At 36.3% G+C, this 21,613-nt stretch overlaps 1 pseudogene across 1 annotated transcript; it reads right to left on the reverse strand.

Moving 5' to 3' along the window:
* Positions 1 to 19,069: 19,069 nt before the first annotated feature.
* Positions 19,070 to 19,625, reverse strand: LOC308510417 (high mobility group protein B1-like; annotated as a pseudogene). The gene has a single exon. The product of its transcript is annotated as a high mobility group protein B1-like (transcript).
* Between the last annotated feature and the right edge of the window lie 1,988 nt (positions 19,626 to 21,613).

The following is a 21,613-nucleotide window of genomic DNA, read 5'->3' on the forward strand; positions in this document are numbered from 1 at the left end:
GTCTTGCTTTCCTCTCAGATCAAAAACATATATAGACATAGCAATTAACATCCTGGAGCTACCTTCCTTTGCCTACTAGACTGGGAAATAATATCATTTCTCAGAAGTACTGGCAAGTGACCAGGATGAGGGGTCATTTGGGGGGATTATTGTTTTAAACAATAACCCCTTAAAGCAATGGAACAAAAGGAAAAATGGAAAAAACAATTCTGAATTCTTTTTGTTACATTCAATTGTCACAATAGAGTAATTTTCTCTCGCGGTCCATAAATCTATCATCTTGCTAATACTTTGGTAAAATCATTTCATTGTAGCACATAATATATATTAATAAGCTACGAGAATTTTTCTAATAATCTACTTTCCTTTCCACTTTAGGTTTAACAATCATATAATAATCACCGTTCTGCTTGTGAATGAATCATATGCAAAAGTAAGGAAATAGTTCAGAGGGAGATACAGCCCATAAGAGATTTAATCATAGGAAATGTCTGACGTTTTTAGTTCCAATAGCCATCTGCACTCCTGGTAAATCAGGTGCTGATGAAGCGCCAGCCCAGACTACACAGAAGCATAAATCTCAAGAACCGAAAGTCATGGAGCAACAGACTCAGAAAAACAGAACTTTTTAAAGGAAATGCACCAAGATTATCATATAGAAGGTCACCATCTGCAAATGTGTCACAAAAATGAATATATTTGGTTGTCCTTATACCACTTTATGACACTGGTTGTAAACATCAAATATGTACCTTTCTTTTGAAACTTATTTAAAAATATTCTCATCATTTATCATTTCCTCCAGGACCAGGGGTGTCCAAACTGCGGCCTGCGGGCCAACTGCTGCCCGCGATCCATTGTTAATTGGCCCGCAGCAAATTCCAAAAATATATTTAGTTTACTTAAATAAACCAGGTGAGGCAATACGTACTTCACGTCGAGTGAGTGGCCCGGCTGTTTGTGTATTTTACCACATATGGCCCTTGGTGAAAGCCGCTGAAAAAAGTTTGGACACCCCTGTTACCTAGACAGTCAGTATCTTGAGGGTAGTGGCTCTCTGTGCCAGTTTCATTTGTAACTCCTTCATAGTGCCTTCAACTTGTAAGAACTCAATAGATGGAGAATAATTGATGCAATAAAATTATAAATGGTGGAATCCCACTTTGTGAGCAGAAAAGTACTGCAGATTTTTCTTCATTTTTTTTCCAGTGGATGAGACAGCCAAGACTACATTGGATAGAATTTGTGCCAGACATGGGATTAGATTCAAGTCATCTGAGAATCAATCAATGTATGTGTCTATGACTTTTTGTCTCTGTCATGATAATCTCTAACTTCTGCCTCACCCAATCATTATTGGGGTGATATCCATGTTATAGATCAGGACAGAAGAGAAGGACAATGGGCAACCCAGAATCTAAGTATAATTTAAATTCTGTGTCACAAAAAAAGAAAAGATTAAAGTCTGAGGACTTGACAAAATAGTGACCTTTTTCTATATGCCAATATAAAACATGGATCATATCTATCTCTGTAATTAAGAATCATTATATTCTTAACCATTTGCAAATAATACAAAAGCAAGGATCTGGAATCACAGAAAAAGATAAGATTTAAAATTTCTACTAATACTTGAGTCAACCTGAATTCCCTAGTATCCCCAGGTCAATGTGGCTTCATCATTCTTCACTTATTACAATATACTCAAAAGCAGAAATCCAACTGCAGTGCTAAGAAGTCTTTTCTCTCACCTTCGTAAAAATAAATCTCGAAAACACTAAAAAGAAATCTAGATGCTAGAGCCAGTTAGTCCGTAAACAGATGCATGAATTACATGAGGTGGCTACTTAGAGCAGTCATTCTTAATTTACTGTGTGTGATGGATACTTTGAGAAGTTGATGAGAGTCATGAATCTTCTTTCCTAAATATATAGATGACCATATGTAAAGAATTATGCCTAAAATTTCAGTTTTACAGTCTTCTTGAAATCTATTCATAGTGCCCCAAACTATGTAAATCCATGTTAAAAGTCCCTACTATGATTCCATTTGCAAACTAGATAATTAATAAAAATCCTAAGTGTTATGCATCACATATGACAGACCTTGAACATAAATTATGTGTGATTTCTTGTTCGATTATTTGGGACCAGCATTTGTCATGTTAAATCACAAATATAATTTTAAAACTGTTTACATATATCCATGTGAAATTCACGTAAAAAATGATAATTGCTTTCATTTAAAATTGAGAAGACAGACATACATTACCATTTAATTGATATTTGAGGGCATGATATATAGAGATGTAGTCATGTAATGTTTATTGTAACAAGAATTCACAAAATTGAAATTGATTACATTTTATAAGTGGATTTTAGTCTTCAGTTCATACTCCTGCCTCCAAATTTGCATTGCTATATTTACATTGCTGTATCCCAAATACATTGGAATTTGGCTTATTAGAACCTAATTTACTGTTAGGGAGAAGAGGATTTGTATACATATCCTACCATATATTATTTTCACCTTTGCTATTTTTCCCCCTCTAATTTATTCTCAACACATTGCAAAAATTGACTAATTTTTATTCATAATACAGATTATCGTACCTGAGGCCAGCTCCTACTCTACTCTCAAGTCCACAACTAAAATGAACGAAAAATAGATTTTATTACATCTAATATTGCATTATAATTAGGCATATTTAAAAAAAGAATGAATTGTTAAAGTTAGATGCTAATAAAAGCTAAATACGAAGTTTGAACTTAAAATTTTCTTCGAAGATTTCCGCTAGAAAAGAATATACTTTCATAATTATGTTAAAATAATAGAAATTATTTTAAAATGAATGTGAAGGAAATACAACGGTGATATAGACTCTAATGCAAGCATATCATAATTTGTGGCAACAGCAAATTATTTGAAAAAAATACATGCCAAAGCAACGCCTACATAAGTACCTACATCTTATGATTTGGCTTCTGCTTGTTTTGTGATATATTTACCATTATGAGAAATGTGCGTAATAGGAAGAATTATGAAAATGAAAATATCGTAGAGCATTTCGTAGAGCGTTGAGCATGTACCAAATATAAATTATGTTTCTATTTATTAATCTATTACTTTACATATTCACGTTATTTATAGTGCTCACATACTTTCTGAGTAAACATGGTGAATAAACAAAATGAGTAAACAAAATGGTGAATTTTTCTTTTTTTAAATTATGACTCTAGAAGGATTTATTCAAGTATATCCATATCTATTTCTACTACTTTAATGTAAGACGTTATCATCACTTGCGCTGAATATTGCATCAGCAAAATTGGATAAATATTTTCACTTTCCCTATTTTAGGAACAGGACGGGATAATGCCCTTTAGCTTCCTTATGGTGGATGGGGCCATGTGGCTACTTCTGACCAATGAGATGTTAAGAACACACTGTGGGTTATTTAAAGACTGGAATATAATTGCCAAAGTGAGCTCCTCTAGAATTCTCTTTCCTTCTTGCATACTGAATGGCAAAGCTGAAGTATGCGGCTGTGCTAATCAACTTGGATACTTGACTTAATAAACAATCATCACTGCCCTTCAAAAATCTTGAACCATGATGGAAAAGAATCTTTTGTAGTTTTCAGTCACCCTTGTTTTGGGGTTGTTTATTACCTTGCATAACACTTTGTATCATGTTCAAAACATACTCTAACATATCTTTTCAAATATTGGTGCTCCGCTCCCAAACAATTCTCCAAAAAGAAGCCACATTTTCTTTTTTAAGATTTTATTGGGGATGGGGAACAGGACTTTATTGGGGAACAGTGTGTACTTCCAGGACTTTTTTCCAAGTCAAGGTGTTGTCCTTTCAATCTTAGTTGTGGAGGGCGCAGCTCAGCTCCAGGTCCAGTTGCCGTTGCTAGTTGCAGGGGCGCAGCCCACCATCCCTTGTGGGAGTCGAACGGGCAACCCTGTGGTTGAGAGGATGCACTCCAACTAACTGGGCCATCTGGGAGCTCAGCGGCAGCTCAGCTCAAGGTGCTGTGTTCAATCTTAGTTGCAGGGGGCACTGCCCACCATCCCTTGCAGGACTCGAGGAATTGAACTGGCAAACTTGTGGTTGAGAGCCCACCGGCCCATGTGGGAATCGAACCGGCAGCCTTCGGAGTTAGGAGCATAGAATCCTGACCGCCTGAGCCACTGGGCAGGCCCAAGAAGCCACATTTTTGTACATTTGTTTCCATTTGTGAAATAGTAAGTTTTTTATTGAATTAAAATGATTGAAGTGATATTTTCATAAATTAAATAAGTTTTCAAATTTGTCTTTGGGTTTATTCTAAATAGTTAATTAGTTCTTTGCTTAAAATAAAGTTTCAGTTCATTAAAATGCTAGTTTCATCAAAACTTCTAACCTAATTTAAAGCTGAAATTTCTTTTTTTTTTTTTTTTTGTGCAGCATAAACCACAGAAGTTTATTAGTAAAAAAGAATACATTCCGAGAGGTGGAGCAGGCTGACCCAGGAGAGGGTAACAGCCTAGAACAGCAAGTGTATTAGAAAATGTGAGTACACTCCAAGACAGGGAGTAGGCTGACCCACGGGAGGAAAGCCTTGTGTAAAGGCTTTTATTTCTATGGGTAGAATTGCCTACCAAAGCTGAAATTTCTTTCCTGACCTAGCTAATGGCTGACGCATGAAGAAAGTCTGTGATAAGGAAAGGGAAGGGGAGACAGATTCTTCATTCATTTTACACTCAAGACTTCTCTTCCTGTTCCTTCTTACTATCCATGTTCTCTGACCCTTCTGATTTGGAGCCCTGGGTAGAAGAGGTACAAAAAGTAAAATATTTCTTACTTGATTTGCATCATAGTAGAAAACTTCCAATAGTACTTTCTAGTTTGGTCATATTTTAAAAACGTACTTCTTTCATTCTTCAGAGATTCCTTCTTACACTTTATCCCTCCTCTCCACACTTTACCTACATCATTGGAGATGTTTCAACTACAGTCCTCTGACATGGTCAAGCACATTGCCACTCCAGCTGGTCCATTTTGACCTCATCCACCTACCGTGGATGGCTGCCAATTTGACTTCCATTTCCTTCTGCTGAGGCCACTGTGTCCTCCGAATGATCTAAAATAATCTCAAAGCAGCTCATATTCTCCAGTCCCACCTCCCCCTCGCCCCCCCCACCTTCTCCACCCCCCCCCCCCCCCCCCCCCCCCGTCCCGGGCAGTTCTCCTATATCCAGCCCTCCGGCTTCACGCTTTGCCATGGCAAACTCAGAGAATACAGCCCTTCCCAGACTGCAGTCCTCTGCTCTGCTGTCAAGGGCACTTCAGTCAGCTTCCTGCCCTTTACCTTCTTCAGGTGGGACTCAGACATGATGTCCTACAGAGTAATGGACAGTTATGAAGATCTGCTAGTGAGCTCCTTACACCTCCTCTTCCAGCTGTGGGCTAGGTGTCTGAGTCTACTACTAGCAGGCATGAAGTGGAACTGACAACATATCTCCCTTCAGAGAAATACTCTTCAAAACCTTCCTATCTCCACTAGTTGGCGGTTTTATACCTGAGGTGCGGTAGAGTGCACAGTTGGCAAATTGTTTTTCTGCATTAGCACCTCTCTTTGCATTGTGCCTCAGGCGAAACTCCTGTTCTACCGTGTTTCCCCGAAAACAAGACCTAGCGGGACCATCAGCTCTAATGAGTCTTTTGGAGCAAAACTTAATATAAGACCTGGTATTATATTACATTATAATTATATCATATTACATTATATTATACCCAGTCTTTCATATTATATTATATTATATTATATTATATTATATTATATTATATTAATGTTATGTTATGTTACGTTATGTTATATTATGTTATATTATATTTAGACCCAGTCTTATATAAGACCCAGTATTATATTATATTATATTATATTATATTATATTATATTATATTAATCATGTTGTTATGTTATGTTATGTTATATTATATTATATTAAAGACCGGGTCTTATAGTATCTTAAAATAAGACCAGGTCTTATATTAATTTTTGCTCCAAAAAATGCATTAGAGCTGATGGTCTGGCGAGGTCTTATTTTCAGGGAAACACGGTAATAATCGGTTCCATTTATAAATCAAGTTTGCCAACCCCACATATCCCCATGCCCACCCACACATATCCTGATTAAGATCCTTCAGTGCCTTGGTTTGAATTTAGGACACAATATAGTTAAGCCTACAAAGTCCAGTATGATTTAGACCCTGCTTGTCTTAACCACTCTGTGATAATAAAAGCTAGTCACAGAGGTCTTCTTTTATTCTTTTTTTTTCACTTTATTTATTTATTTTATTTTAATTTATTAGTTTCAGGTGTACAAGACAAGGTAATACTTAGACGTTCATCATTTATATCCCTCCCACTGTGAACCCCCCTCCCCCCATCCACTATCCCTCCGACCTCACACCGAGCCATCACGTTATATATATAAAATTATAGTTGGCATTCATTAATGTTTAGCTTCTGGTGTACAGTGCTATGATCAGGCATCCACAGTATCCCTGAGGTGGTCTCCCAAATAGGACGCATATGAAGCACTTTCTTGCTTTAGAACAGATGTCTGAATGTCAGCATTACTGATATTTCAGGGTCAGACAATTCTTTGTTGTGGGGACTGTCCTGTGCATTGTGGGATGGTTAGCAGCATCCCTGACCTCTACTTACTACATGCCAGTAGCATTTCCCTACTGTGACAATCAAAAATATTTCCAGATATTTCCAAATGTCCCCTGTGGAAGGGATCCATTGTCTGCCTAGTGCCTTAGTAACTTTAAATGTGATAGATACTTCCTTTGCCTAGAAAGTTTGTTTTCTCACTTTTCACCTAGAAAAATCTTACTCACCTTTAGCCCTGGATGACCAAAACTAAATAATCATTTCTAGTTATAAAGTATCCCATATTTCCCTTTTCCTTTGTGAGGAGACAGGTTTTTAAAAATTGCCTCCCCCTTCTCTCCAAAGAGATACTTTTGGAGGATTGATACATAACACACTCCACACAACAAGGCCAAAACAACAAAATGAAACCATTGGTAATGAAAGTGAAGGCTGAGGAAAATCCAAGACTTTGTTGGAAGAGACTTCCACACAGTGTAATAGTTTTAATTTTTATCTAAGTATGCAGCATCCTGAATCCATAATCTTTACTGATGTTTCATTTGAAAGTGGAATAGATGAAACTGAATGAGTGATAATAAGAGCTAACATTTATTGAACATATATCGTGTTTCCCCGGAAATAAGACCTAGCTGGACCATCAGCTCTAATGAGTCTTTTAGAGCAAAAATTAATATAAAACCCAGTCTTATTTTACTATAAGATCAGGTATAATATAATATGATATATGATACGATATGATATGATATAGTATAATATAATATTATATAATATCAGGTCTTATTTTATTATAAGACCGGGTCTGTAATATAATATAATATAATATAATATAATATAATATAATATAATATAATATAATATAATATAATATAATATAAAAGGGTCTTACATTAATTTTTGCTCCAACAGGTGCATTAGAACTGATGGTCTAGCTAGTTTTTATTTTCAGGGAAACACAGTATCATGTGCTTCACATAGATGACACATTCAGTCGTCACAATGAATTCGCTACTGGTACTACCTTAATTAGGTAAGACAAAACACAAAACTGAGACACAGAGAGAATTATTAGTTCAAGGTCAGGTTGTTTCATTGCTGAGCTTGTGCTCAGACCAAGCACAGACCTGTATTCGCTCTTTATTACCTTCCATTCTTTCTGTCTGGAATTTTCTTCCCCCAAATAACCACATGCCTTTCAGGTCTCTATTCAAATGTCAGCTTCTACTGTCATTCCCTGCCTTGCTTTCTTCTGTAGAACTTTCTACCTTCTTAAATACTGATGTCTCCTTTGTCAATTGTCTCCCCCAAGAGACTAGCAGGTCCTCCAGGATAATGATTTTGTTTCATGGCTATATCCTCAATGCTTACAATATGCCTCACATTTTGTAACTTCTCTGCAAATATTTGTAGCATAAAGGAACAAATACATTTCTAGCTTCAACACAAGGATCTTAGTATTGGAACCGGACTGGACGGCACAGAGACCTGGGTTGAAATGTTGGCTCAAACTTGTTTCAAGAATGATTTCATGTCAGTTATCTGCACATAGTGATGCTGGCTATACAAATGTTATACAGATGATCCAAGATATGAGAGGATAGAAGTGGCTCTCTCTTGCCTCTCTAGTTTCTGCCCAGAGAGCAAGGCCCTGAAGCAGAAAGCAGGAGGACACCCACCTTGCACGAGTGTGGAAGGCTGCCAGCTTGAGGTAAGTCCAAAGTAATTGCGGCTGAAATCAGAGCAGGATGAGGCACCAACGTCGTCTGTTATAAGCCACTAGAGTAAACTTACGTTTGTCAAAACTCTCTTGAGTTTCATAAGTAACCTAATCCATTATGCGATATTTTAAATATTATTTTCTATCCTTCTTGTCACAAAAATCATGAAAACAGATGCACACTCTCATCACAAAAATAACCTTATATCAGATGAAGGTTTTAGCAGCCCTTCCAAAAATATTAACAAAATCACTAACTATGCAATTTTTCATTTTAAATTAAATCATACGAATAATTTTCCTCTCTCCCTAAACCCATTAAAAGTCCAGTACTTCATAGCAGAGATGACATTGAGTGATTCACAGATTAATGAAACCACTGTTACAATGCTCTGAACTTTAGGGAATAGTAGTATAAAAGTCTTATAAAATCTGTCCCCACTCCCTGCTCCTTCAGCAAAATGTGTCTTGCTTATTTAAATACTAAATCTACGTAAAACCATTTTATGAACACTTTTCTGCTAAATAATTTTCTAAGGTAAGTAAGAAGTACTCAGATATTTCCATGCAGGCCGATTGATGAAAGGTTGATCAAGCAATCAAACTGTAATCTTGTTCCTTGAAGCAGAAGTGAGCTTTTTATAATGTCTGAACTTGGAAGCAAAATTTTGCAGGTGCTGTGAGAGTTTGGGTCCCCAAAGCCATGGGAAATTTCCTAGGAGACCCATGGCACTTTGTAACTTCAGCCAATATTTAGGAAGTTTAAGTACATGATCTCTACATTTTGCAGGTTCAGGTAATGCTGTTACAGCACCCAGGTTATAGGATGGGGGTGTAAACCACAAGAACCCTAAATTTGAGACAATTTTATGGCCTGATATTCTGAGGTCTATCCCAATGGATTTTATCTTTTGACCCATTGTGCAGGACTGTTTCCTAATTAGGCTGTTTCAAAACTACAAGAGACAAAAATAGGGCTGAGCAGCCAGCCAGCCAAATGTACCTTTTATAAATCTATCTCTAAACTTGTAGAGAACTCTAACAATGGTTTCATTAATTTAGCAATCACTCAATGTCATACCTATTATAATGTACTAAGCTCTTAAGAGAGAAAGAAAAAAAGAAAATTGTTTTATTCCCATGATTTAATTTAAAATGAAAAATTGCATCGATGGTAGTCTTGTTAAACTTTTTTGATTTGCTTTATGATTTAAAGTATGGACTTTCTTTTCTTGAAGGCCATGCTTTTGTCTTCTGTTCTAAAACTCCTCAGTGAGCATTTTTATCTTTCTAGGACAGTTATGAAAGCACTTAAGTCATTTTAATAAAAACTGGTAATATGTACTTAAAACTCAGTAACACATGCAGCCCTAAAAGATGCATATTAAAATAGTATACAGCTAAAAATATATACCTAAATCAGGACCCCAAGTTCTCTGTGATAACAATTAAGCAGCCTGTCTCCTTAAATCATCATATACCTTGAATTGGCTGGGACCCTCTCCTGGATTTCTGGGACCTTCTGGGGATACTTACCAAATACAGTTCTCAGCTTCAGGGTAGGGGGTGGGGGAAGAGCAGTGTGCTCCACTTGGCTATATGCAAGAATTGTTCAGCCAGGGATTAGGATTTTCCCTCTGAAGTATCTTTGCAGGCAGTACAGAAATGCCCCTTCCTCAGAGTGCTCCTTTGATGGTGGCCTAAAATCTCTGTCTTGCCAATTTATGAAGCATTTTCCTAGACTGGGAATTTTCCTGACTTAGAATGCCAGCCTTCTAAGTGCCCCCTATAATTCGGAGGTCAAAGGAAGTATCTCAATCATACTCAATCAGACATCCTTGAGACAGTTGAGACTTCACCCAAGAAGGGCCAGTCAATATTGTATATATTGCATGGCTGCACAGGAGAAAGGCTTCTACTGAAAGCAGAACATAACGAAGAGCAAATGAATTTAATTCTAGACTCATGAGGCCGTTTAACTCCCTACTGATTTGGAAGCTGGCCTCTTTATGAACATTGATTCTCTTTGGAGATTCGGTCATTTTTAGGGTCAGAGATGACATTCTAATCCATTTGCCCATATAAACAGTAAAAAATACAGTAATGGTAATTTCTTTGTTTTGAATGTTCACTTCTTTGTTTGGCAAATGGGCCATGAATATGTGTAAGATGTTAACTTTAGAGGGAACTGGGTAAAAGGTATATATATAAATTCTCTATACCATCTTTGCAAACTTTCTGTAAATTTTAAATTATTCCAACATAAAAATTTTATTTAAAAATTAGTTAGTAGTTGAGGGGAATCTCTAGTAATTCAAAAAGTCAAATACACCTGAGGGGATGATATAATCAGTTTTTATAAAGGACTGAAAATTATCTAATACCTATCCTAGATACACTGACTATTTTCATTAGCGACTAAACATCAAATGTCTTAACCTACGTGTTTTCTATGTAAAACACTCACAGATTTAGAAGAATGCTTGTTGTAGGATATGTACTGAAAACTAAGTAACGCAAAGGACCAGAAAAATCTCCTATTTTAAATAAACTGTATACTGGAAACCATTTATATACTTATTTTCTTCTGACCTCATTTTTACTAAGTGATTATGCAAATAGAATTAAGAAGGGGGGAAAAAACAACACAATCTGCTTTTTCCTCTTGTCCATTATAAATATTTACACATTTCGGTGAAGTAGGAAAGTGGTTGTTAGCAAAACTGATTTGGAAGGATAGGAGGAAATTTTGATTAAAAATAAAGTAAGGCATAATGAGATTGGGGAACATGTCATCTGAGGAAAAAAAATATTATTATTTTTCTTAGTTTTTACCAACATCCTTTTTTGAGAGTACTGTACACAATTAAGCTACACAGACATTTTAAGACTTTTTCCCATTACACTAGATCTCTTCATTTTCTAAATTTGTTATTTGTAAGTGGAATTCATTTCTCTGGCTTCATTTTCTTGTCTTATTATGCTGCATTCAGCAAGTGTTTGTTTTGAAACTCCCGTTAAATAAGAGCTCTTTTTTCATCATCTGTAAGTCTTTACGCACAAAATCATTTTTGTTGAATCGACTTTCCAGTTCACTCACCACTGCTACCATGATGAAACTCATCATTAGGATCTTTTTTTAGTATTTGCATACATGTGCATATACACACTCAAGCACGCATATACACACTCAAGCTCACACGTACACACACATCCCAAAGTTTGTAAAGCATAAAGTATAGGTGGCTTTATAGAAGGAAAAGACTTGATTCTACTCACAAGTGTAATTCCTATACATCCTCTGACAGGTATAACCAGTTAGGAAAACTAAGGGAGTATTAAAAGCCAGAGTAGCAACTCTTAGGAAATTCAGCATTTCAAAGGACCCAATAGATGTCTTTCAAAAGAGTGTTCAAAATATGAAGGACCATAAAGCTTACGGGTTTTTATTGCCACGCTCTTTCCCCTGTAGCTACAGATCTAGAAGAAATAACAGAAGGTGCTGGGGGTTAAAATGAAGACTTGTCTGGGACAATGTCTCTGAGACCTTAAATGGCCAATGGTGGTGACTCTCAACGAGGTGAACTCTGTAGCAGCAACAGGGTCCAGTGGGCAGTGGCAGTGGAATAGAGAGTGAGGAGGAGCCAAGAGGGGATCCTTTAAGAAACTGAAAATTTGAAGAATAGGCAAGAGATGGGATAACCTCACTTCTGTTCTGATCTCTTATTTGGTAATATTTTGATAGTTCTGAGCAAAACGGACTTCCTTCTCCTTTTCTTTTGGAGTAGAATGAAAAGAAAGATCTGTGGCAAAAAACAAGATTCAACAGTAACATTTTCCCCCCCAGTAATAGTTTCTACTTATAATGGCTTGTCTCACTTTCAGAGAAGAACATCTGAAGAAAACACAGGGTCCCTACACACCACTGCTTATCTCCTCACCTCTGGCCTTTTGGGACTCTCACCTCTAGCCTTTTGGAACTGACGCCTTAGTTCTTTGCTTGAGGTATACCAGTTCCTAAAGCTCTACTTATGAAGTCAGGGTTTCGTAAGATCATCAAATGGGTATTACAATTATTTTCAAACTAACATAATCAATTATGATTATGTCTTACAGCACATAACATAGATTCCAAAACCACATTGGCTAAACACAGAAGACAGGAGTTCATTCATTTTTCCTTTAGAAGGCTATCAGGTATTACGCTGCCCTACGTGTTGGCTTCTCCATGTCATCAAGGGACCCAGCTTCCTACCTTTCTGCTCTGCCATCCACAATGTGTGGTTCCTATGTTCATGTTTAAAAATTGTTTCTGTTGCCCCAGCCCTCATATCCATGTACCAGGCCAGCAGAAAGAAGAAGCCAGGAGAGCAAAAGTAGGCTCCTTCCTGAGTCAGCATTTTTAAGCATCCTTCTTGGATCTCCCACACACCACTTTTGCATGTCTCATAGTCCATAACTTAATCACATGGCCACGTGAAATTGGAGAAGAAGCTGGGAAGTGTAGTATTTTAGCTGAATGCATTAGCACCTGAATTAAAGCCGGCATTCAAATTCTAAGGAAGCTAGGAGCAGGACTATGGAATGGTGTCATTTAACATAGACTGTCCATAGAGAACATGTTAACTGGTATTCACACTGGTGTTTTAATAATAAGCATATCTTTTGTTTATAAAAACCAACATTGACTACACTTTGTGGCTCTTTGGTCATCATTAATCATGAAGCGAGAAGCTTTTAAAGAGGAGGTATGCATTGCCTAGCATTTCTGTAACAACCCACTTAGTCATTTCCACCTTAATTTCAAGCACAAGATACCAAAATGTACACAAATCTATGAGGAATAGGCCAAACTGATAAATTAATTTATGTAAACAAATTTTTAGATAAGATAATGCCAATTTACAATATTAGTATGGTTTAAGAATTTGTTAAATGTATATTAAATACATGAAATATTTTCTTACAAAGCCTATTTCTACATTGTAGACCTGAAATTATTATATAGCATTTAAGGCAAGGACTGGCTAAAACAGGATGCTGGTCAAATTTGGCTTGCCATGTTTTTGTATAAATAAAGTTTTATTGAAACAAGACACTCTCACATGTTTATATACCACCAGTGGCTACTTTCAAACTATACTGGCAGAATCTAGTAGCTATATGGCCCACAAAGCCTAAAATATTTACTGTCTGCATTCATGTAGAAAAAGTTTGCTGATCCTTGGAATAAGGTACAATAAAATACATACAATACACATGGAGTTTCCTTCACAATTAGAAGTAAGAGCGCATAGAACTCTCCTGAAAAATTGCTTTTATAGTTATATTATTTAATCGTATAGTAGATTAATCAGTTTTTATCTCAACTCTGACTCATTCCTAGAGAATGGCAAATTTCTTCCTCTTATAAACGAAACATTTACATCAGTGGTTCTCAAGTGGGGGCAATTTTGCCTGTCAAGGGACATCTGGCAGTATCTGGAGACATTTTTAGTTGTCACAACTGGAGCAGGTGGCGGCAGCGGAGAGGCAGCTGCCACTGACATCTAGTGGGTAGAGGTCGGGGGTGCTGCTACGCAGCCTATAATACATAGGACAGCTGCCTGTCACAAAGAACTGTCTCACCCAAAACGTCAGCACTGCTAAGCTTGAGAAAACCTGTGGCAAGTGAGAATCCCCTCAGGACTGAACAAGTGGTTGCCAATAACCAATCACTTTCCTCAAAAGGGAAACGTCTTACGGTAGTCTATCTTGGTGGTAGAAGCTTTGTCATATCTCCTCATCTCTTTTTCTATAAACAAAAATATCATTTTTATTTGCACTTACTTAACAGCTTGAAGTTTCCCATTAATCACTTAAAGTGGACTGACACAATGTTTCACATACATGTGTCATGCTCAGTGCTAGCTCCTGAGTTCTGTTCTGAACGAGAAACGGATTTCATGGCCAAAAGCACGGGGGAAGGATGCTTATAATATCACCATCTTTGAAGTTCATAGTGTACAAGGATATTAATGCTTCTAAGAAGTCTGGTGGTAAAGAAACCTGTAAACTCTGGACAAGTTGATCCATCCTGAGGTGGCTGATTATAGACAGAGTTCTAGAGACAATGCAGTAAATCAGGGAAGCAAAGATCATGCCAGAATTTTCTAATTAGGGTTCCCTAGATGACTCATTGAAATGTGGTCATCAGTGGAAAAAATAAAAGGATTCCTAAATAAATAAGTTTGGAGATTATTAGGTTAGATAGAATTTAAAGAGTTTATTTATAGCAAGGGTTTTAAACCACTTTTTGTGTGACAGACCCTTTTGACAGTCAGACATCCTTTCTCAGAATAATGCTATTAAATATATTAAAAACAGTGTATATGATTTCCAGGGGAAATAAACTATAAAAATAAATTTCTGAGATATTAATGCAAGTATTTTTTATTAATACCTTAAATAATAAGATCTACCGTGTTTCCCTGAAAATAAGACCTATCCCAAAAATAAGACCTACCCCGAAAATAAGCCCAAGTTAAGATCATCAGCCAGACGGACACATTTACTACGTTATGATGATGTTCCAGAAGAAGATGACATGACTGTATTTGAATAAATGTAGACTGTACATGAAAAAATAAGATACCTCTTGAAAATATGCCCTAATGCACCTTTTGGAGCAAAAACTAATATAAGACCGGGTCTTATTTTCGGGGAAACACGGTAGTAGGGGGTCTAATGACTATGATAATTTTAATATAGTAATGATTATAAGCAATATTTCATGATATGAAAATATCTGTGATTTTTATTGGGAACATATTGTCAGGTACTGCTAATAAAGCTGGAGCTTGTTTTCCTTCAAAATGAAGGAAATAATTGTAGTGAGGGGTGAGTAAAACTAAGATAGAAAACATCACAGAGCCTCTTAAATGTTATGTCGATTGTGAATTTCCAAGAGTGAGGTTGTGAAACTTATTTGAACGTGTTTGAATATGGAAACTATTAATTTATTTCAAAATTACAGTTTCACATGTCATGTGGGAAATTCTACTCTGAACCAGTGCTTTAAGCCTGGAAGCTTCTAATGTCATGATGCAGTGTTGCATTTATAATCATTGTTTTAAGCTAGCGTTTTCATATCCAGTTCAGCTCCCTGATAACAGCTGTTGTTTTCTTCACTGATCTATTTCACTCAGAAATGATTTTTTAAAAATTTCTTTAGGCTTTGGATTTGTTCTTAGCAAGTAACTCCATTTAAATTCCCAGGATGAAAGGAAAAATGACTTGTCCCACACCTCTATACTTAGAGAATCAAGGCGGACTGCAACTTTGCCCTAACATGTGACTTTGTATCAAGTATAATCCCCTTCTAATTAAGTAACCTCATTCATCAAGAAAGATCTGTGGTGATAAGATAATTTTTTTCTTTTTCCTTTTTTGCCATAGGAACCATGACACAGCCATATGCCAGATGCTGAAAGAGTTGCACAGGTTTTAGTGAAAAACGAGATAAGTGAGGAAGAAAGTGTAAATTGTCAGCCCATAAATTATTGCCGCCCTTGGTCTAGAGTAATTACAGCAAAGCCCTAGCTAGCTGTCCCTCTGGTGAACTCAGGCTTATCAGCACATACATGTACAGCTTCTCTCCCTGGACACATGACCTCCTCTAAATGATCAAATGTTTTGATGTGAAAAATAAAGGCCAGAAGAGGTAGAAAAAAGAAAAACAAAAAAGATTATTAACATTAATTAGATTAATTTTTACATTTATTATTTTTAAAAGGTCGAGCTAATAGGACCCTTCATTTTTTTTAGTTTCTCTATGTGGTGCTCACCATTTTAATGACAACGAATAGACATGACAGAAAGCAGGCAGGTTGCTAAATTTTATACAGTGAAAATAAAATACATGGAAGACTCGTGTAAAGCAGTTTTTGAGCTATAAATGCAAATGATTGTTTCTTTCATTTATGTATGTATGTATGTATGTATGTATGTATGTATGTATTTTACGTCTTTATACTCTCAAAACTCTCATGAGGTAGGAGTTCTTCTATTATGCCCGTTTTACATGTTAGTATTGTCAGTAGGATGAGTGCCCTTTTTAATCTGCCCCTGCTAAGAAACAGTGGTACCACAATTTGAAGGAAAAGTCTCTCTTGTAAAATGCTCCTGAAATAATGTTAAGTGCAACAATATACAATTGTTCTGATTTTTTAATATTAAGCAAATGTACATACACACCTAAACAACAACAACAACAAAAAACTACTGAACAGAAACAGTGCTTATTCTAGGTGGAAGGGATTATGGGTGATCTTTCTCATGTTTAATAAAATGTTATGTATTATCTAAATTTTCTATAATATGTAACTGGTTTTAAAGCCAGGAAAAGGAAATATTATAAAACAAAGATGAGAATTTATCTTCGAGAATTGTAAGAATTAGAAAGTTGATGAATGCAAAGGTTCACCATTGATTTTAATGGATACTATCAAGTTTATAATGTTTTCACTAATGTGGAGGAGAACAAAAAGGACACTGACTACTTTCTCAAACAGCACCATTTTAAAAAATGTGATAAGACGGTAGATGTGGTGATAACACTGAGAAAAGAGCACACGGATGAACTGAGAAGCTTCTTGAACTCCCTTCTCCTTCTCCTGCCAACACAGAATAGAGAGCTTTTATATAGAATTTCAAATGCTGTCCTTTACCCCTTTGTTAACTCGTTCTGAACATGAAGGCAAGCACTCTTGGGAAGATCATTTAAAACACTAACTGCCCTCTCATTATAGCCTCCTCACACCTTGCCAGCTGCGCGGTAAATCACCAATCATTTTTTGTTGTTATTGTTAAAGGATATCTTTCAATATAATCACTGATTTAAGAGTTGATGTCTTTTTAAAAGTCAGGCTACCATGGTAGCATTTGGGATGAGCCCTCTTTTGTGTGTCTGCTTCATTCCTTTGTTGAAGTTCCACATTTTCTGTGTGTGGGATTGAGGAATCATGGAAAATTGCCACTTGTGTGATAAATTACTGTTTTCACCCATCAAACATCGAAAATGCTCCATATGAGCCTTGCATACCATTATGTTGTCCCATCTAGGACCCTTTGAAAATCAGCAGGGGGCATCTGGCTGAAATTCAGTCAGGCGATTCAATTTATTCAAGCTTGGTGAACTTGAGAGCTTTCAAAAGGAGGGTAGCTGAAGGGATGAGATTATAGTCCTGACAGGGCTCTGGAAAGGTGTCTGACATCTGACTGCTCATAGTGAGGCATGATACCTGTTCCCATTGATTTGCAACAAAGTCTTTCTCAATAAGTATTTCCACTTAACATTTCCTCTCAGGGAACCTGTGCAGTTGAAGATATTTACGAGTTGCTTTCAGCTTAAAAATAAATCACCTCTAATTCCTCTAAGCGAAATCAATCAAAAACCTGTAAAAAATGGACTGGTTGTTTGATCGATTCTGGCAGAAAAGTAAACAGCACTTCAGCTTTTCTCCGCCATTAAGGCCTAAATGGCCTAGAAAGTAAATCAATATTTCTAGTCAGCCTTCTGGCTATTGTTTAGCCAGTAGATATGGATTTGCTCTGGCTTACTGCACTCCTTCGGGACTAACCTATAATCCTCTGAGAGGAATAATAAGTTCGTTATCTAGTTCAGCTCTCTGTTGTACATTTAAATGGACCACATCCATCAGTGGCCCTTGTTAAAGTTAAAGGATGAGGGCATCCCATTCAAGCCTCTTTATAGTGAAACCCTTCTAACACAGTGAGGAGGGCATTACAACTTAAAGTGGTACAGGTTGGCAAATGACCCAAAAAACATAAGTGGGGGTCCAGGCAGTAATTTAAGTATGAGGAGGCATATAGCACTGCTGTTTCAAGATAAGAAATATTATTTACTCATTTCTGAGTAAATGTGATGTATTCATAAAGCTATATGCTGCAGAATCTTTCATTATTCCTATTAACCCTTCTCTAATAGTTCTGTTTCAATACTAGTGTGATTCCAAACAGTAAAAGCTAGTCAGAACTCTCATCTCTTCTGCTACTGCAAACCAAAATGCCTCCTTGTGTCCAATTCAGCAAATGGAAATCTCTTGTACTCTCATTTATTTCACTTTAATAATTTGTTGTCATAACATGATCAGAAAGTTCTTGAGGATTTCAGAAAGAGAGAATCTTGGGAAAAGATAATTCCTTAAAATAATTAATTTCTGCTTTGCCTTTTCTATATGAACTGAAATTCTCTTTTTAGGTGTCATACATGTTTCCTGGCTTAATATGAGGAAGTTATAATGAAGAAATAATTCATCTTTGAACTATTTTATATACTTAATTCTCATGTCATTTTATTGATTTCTTTTTTTTAATAAAAACATTGTATTTACTCAGAAGCATTCAGAATGTCAACAAAACAGCTGCAATTTTTTTGCAATTACAGAGTGGTATTCAGTTAACAGAACGACAATCATTTTGTATAAGGTGCATCAGAGATAACTGAAGATGAAAAAACTACCATCCCCATATATAACTAATTTGTGCTGTGCACCAACAAGGACCGGCTTTAAATTTCCATGCCAATTTACAACCCCCATACTGTACCAGGCAAGGTGAGTGGCTATTGAAAATACCACCAGGACAGGGCTATCTAAAGACACATTCGGTAGTGTGTTTTATATACCAAAAAGAACACTGTACACCTTAGAGCATACGACAAGGCTGCTCTTTTCAGCCTTGACAACTCCCTTTTTTGCCGCAACAGGCTTTCCTTTAGCTCGGGATGCAGCAATATCCTTTTCATATTTTTCCTTCTGTTGAGCAGCCTCCTTCTCATAAGGCTGAGTGTCATCTGCAGCAGGGTCATTCCATATCTCTCCCAGCTTCTCTGCAACATCACCAATGGAGAGGCCAGGATGCTCTCCTTTGATTTTTGGGCGATACTCAGAACAAAACAAGAAAAAGGCCGAAGGAGGCCTCTTGGGTCCCATTGGGATCCTTGAACTTCTTTTTTGTTTTCCCTTTAAGAAGGACATAAGTTTTCATTTCTCTTTCATAACGGGCCTTGTCAGCCTTTGCCATGTCTTCAAATTTTCCCTTTTCTTTAGCAGACATGGTCTTCCACCTCTCTGAGCACTTCTTAGAAAACTCTGACAAGTTGACTGAATGATCTGGGTGCTTCTTCTTGTGCTCCTCCCGGCAAGTTTGCACAAAGAATGCGTATGATGACATTTTGCCTCTCGGCTTCTTAGGATCTCCTTTGCCCGTGTTTAATTATTTTTCCTCAGCGAGCACAGAGTCGCCCAGTACCCGTCCAACTTGCACTTGCCCTGGCGCTGTCTCTCACTTTATTGATTTCTTGATTAGAGCCACAAAGAGATGAATTATGATCATTTGAAACTTTCAAATGTAGATATTTGTAGTGCACAGCACATTGTTTCACCAAATCAACCACAACAACAAAAGGAAGAAAAAATTGTTAGACACTAATAGTGTAAATGAGAATTATGCAGAAATAATTGAATTTATTTACAGAAGTGAGTTGATTTTCACCATTGATTATACTTGAACATCTTTCTTAAAATAAAGTTTTAGTAAATTGTTTGAAAATGTACATAAGAGCAACAACTCCTAGTACATTTGTAATATGAATTCATATATTTCCCAAATGAATATGTTACAAATAGCCTGACAGGACAACAAAGAGTGCCTGACAATTTCTTGTTGTCAAGAAACTTTTATCCTAAACTTTTGGTATTGCCTGATTATTTTTGCCTCTGTTTTCTTGTTATGTAATAATCTATATAAATCCTTAATTTTGCATCTTGGCCTGAAAAAACTAAATATTTACTATCTGGCCTTTACAGAAAGAGTTTGCCCCACCTACTGCCCCTTTCCAGGATTTTGCATTAATTTCTAAAGATCATAAAAGATCTACATTGCTAATTTAGCTGATACAACATCTTTGAGCCTTTATCTTTTCTTCCTTCCCCTCACCATTTATTTAACTATCTTAATGGTCCACCAGTTGCTTATGGGGCAGCCAATGATAATGTTTTTACAGTTTCTAATGACATACTTGTTTTTGAATTAGGACAAAAAACTCTGTGTCTACTGTTTGGTTTTAGAAAAACTGTAAGCAAACTCTCTGAACTGATTTTTAATAGGAAGATTGTGAACACCACCTTGGAGCATATGACTAAGAACAATGAGTCTGATGACACAGGCAAACAGAGAGAAGAGACTGTAGACACAGCTGTATGATAAATAATAAAAAAACTACTTGTAAGTTCAGTTCATTTCTTTTTATCTTAAATAGCAAAAAATTGACTTTTTTTTTTTTTTTATTTAACTCATAGTAGTATCTAGAAATCAGTGATGGCAAAAAAGATCAATTAGGTCATTTAGTTCCTTTCCAAGGTTCCAATTTTCTCATTCAGCATAATAACTTTGGCCTGTCCAAATTTAAGTGACTGAAGAGATGGGTTTCTACAACTTAACTTGGGAGATATTTCTAAATCAAATTCATCTGTACCAAAGCATCATTAAAGGCTTTGCTATTAGAATTATACTAAATTGTTCTCTGCTTAATTGCATCTCATTTGTCCTTTATTCCCCTTGGCTAGCCAAAGCAAACTTTTTTTTTCTTTGACTAGATTTATATCATAGATCAGCTAGTCCACATATATTATTGACAAAGAATATATCATTAATGGTTCCTGTTTATTGGTTGTGCTGTTGCTTAAATATTTGTTTTCCTTTGCTCAGACAACTGTAGAAAGAAGACTCCTCTGTAATAAATATTACCATATTTTTAAAAAAAATTCTGAGATTCTGCAAGGAATCCAGTGGCTTATGTACAACCCATTCTAGCTTCATTTATCAACATGTTGAACAATGAACACCCATATAACTTGCTATAATATGTGCACTTTCTTCCTGTGTTGTCCATTTCCCCATCAATGCTCACATTTTGATTTTCTGAAACCTCAATCACATTAAGCTCTTCTTTTTCTGCAATAAAGCATGGCTCCCATGCCCCTCATTGATTAAGTCTAACTCGAGAAATTCTGAGGATGCTAGGTTCAACAGCATATCATTCTCTTCTTCCTGCCCATTTGATGGATATCCTATAACACAATCTTGAATCCCAAAATGAGCTGATTAAAGAAGTATTAAGAAAAATCCATACATATGACTAAGTCAATCCATCAGCGTTT

Source organism: Rhinolophus hipposideros (genome assembly GCF_964194185.1).
Source record: "Rhinolophus hipposideros genome assembly, chromosome: 18".
Lineage (NCBI taxonomy): Eukaryota > Metazoa > Chordata > Mammalia > Chiroptera > Rhinolophidae > Rhinolophus > Rhinolophus hipposideros.